At 39.7% G+C, this 1,751-nt stretch overlaps 1 pseudogene; it reads right to left on the bottom strand.

Moving 5' to 3' along the window:
* Positions 1–236: 236 nt before the first annotated feature.
* LOC102493844 (developmental pluripotency-associated protein 4 pseudogene) lies at positions 237–1,204 on the bottom strand (annotated as a pseudogene).
* Positions 1,205–1,751: the final 547 nt, after the last annotated feature.

The raw sequence follows: 1,751 nt of genomic DNA, 5'->3' as shown, positions 1-1,751 counted from the left end.
GCTGTATTATCTGTAGAAAATCTTCATTGCCTCAAAAATCTAGTTCACTGGCGCCATGTGGAACCTTCTGCTGAAGGCCTGGCTTCTTCTATCCTATCAGTCTTCATGGCCTCTGAGCAGAAAGAAGCTTGGCCAGTGTGGAGGACCAGAATTCAGCTGTCTGGGTCACTGTGGAGTTGATCATCTAACTTTTCTAACATTAATTACAACCATAGATGTGCCCTTTTCTTGGTATTCTAATTAAACTGGAGACTTTTCATTAAGACCTTGTTCTTTTGCACACATTTCAGGCACAACATACTGTCCTCCAGGTGCAAGAGTGGGAACCTGCAGGCCGGAAGAAAGAAGAGTACACACACTCTCCCTATTTGTTTCTTAGGAACCCAAGCTTGTCTAGCATGAAACTGCAGGTGAACCCAACCACCTGTGTTTGCAGGGAGACTTCTCCCATTGACCACACACCTCCTGACACCATAGGCCTCTAGTGGAGATTCTGAGCCTCTGATTCTGCTGACTCCATCTTCCCAGCCAAAGACTCATTTCTGGCCCAGGGTGCCAGCACAGTCTCTGGGTCAGAGGTTGTCACCTCAATTGTATTAGCTCCCTTGCAGAGAGCTGCAGTGTCTTTGGGGTTAGGCAAAACCTCTGCAAGTGGAAGAGCCACTTTCAGAGGATTAGTCCTTTCAGAACACACCTTTTCCTGTAGACTTTCTGCATATGCTTTCCCTCTGCCTATCTTTAATTTTCTTCCTAATGATGACTCAATCCTAGCCTGTTTTGCTGTGGTAGGAATATCCTTTTGATTTGGATAAGCATAGGCACACAGTCTCCTACATGCATCTAATTTCTGGTCTTTGGAGTTGATCTTTAATTGTTGGCACCAAGCCTATAAGATGTCTTGGTGAAGCCAGTTGACTGGTGGCAGTTTAGAGGGCAATGGGGGAATTGATATCTTTTCCTGAGGCTGTAGGCTGTCATTGCTTTGTGCCTTCTGCTTGAGACAGGAAGCTTTGTCATCCTTCTTAGATCTTTTTTAGTTTTTCCCCTCTGCTGAGGTTGTCAGTAAATCTGTTGATGTTCTTGGTTGACTGGAAGTCTACTGTTGCTCTTTATTTTATACAGACATTTGCTCATGTTTAGAATTTCCGTATTCTTCCCTTGACTTCTCTGTGGATTTCTACTCCTTGCCTCTTGCATAGTCCATACTCAGAAAGTAGATTGGGTTGATAAAGGAAAAATTATTCTCACTTCCCAACCGGCCTGTGACCCTAGATTGCTTTGGCCTGCACAATAATTTCTATAAACTTCCCCCTTATGATTACTTTTGCAGTGTCCCATAGATTATGGAAACTAGTGTACTCATTAACATTTACTTTCATGAATGTTTTGATTTCGATTTTAATTTCTTCAGTAGTTGTGAAGTCATTCAGTAGTTGGTTATTTAATTTTGACCTTATGGTATATTTTATTTTATAACTTAAAAAGCACTGAAAAGTACAAAGAATAATATAACACAAGCACATAAAAGCCACCCAAGTTCACAGTTATTCAACTTTTTTTTAATCACATTTACATCAAATGTTTTTTATTTAAATTTATTTTATACATTCAATCACTACATATCACTTAGCTTGTAAGTGAATTTACTTAATATTAATATACTTTACACCAGTCCAGTTGAGGATACTATACACATTATCATCAACAAATAATAATCCATTTTTCTCTCATAAATGTCTTGCCTCTATTTT

Source organism: Tupaia chinensis, unplaced genomic scaffold, assembly GCF_000334495.1.
Source record: "Tupaia chinensis unplaced genomic scaffold, TupChi_1.0 Scaffold148978_1, whole genome shotgun sequence".
Classification (NCBI taxonomy): Eukaryota; Metazoa; Chordata; class Mammalia; order Scandentia; family Tupaiidae; genus Tupaia; species Tupaia belangeri.
The sequence above is the reverse complement of the archived record's forward strand: the minus strand, read 5'-3'. Positions and strand labels throughout refer to the sequence as shown.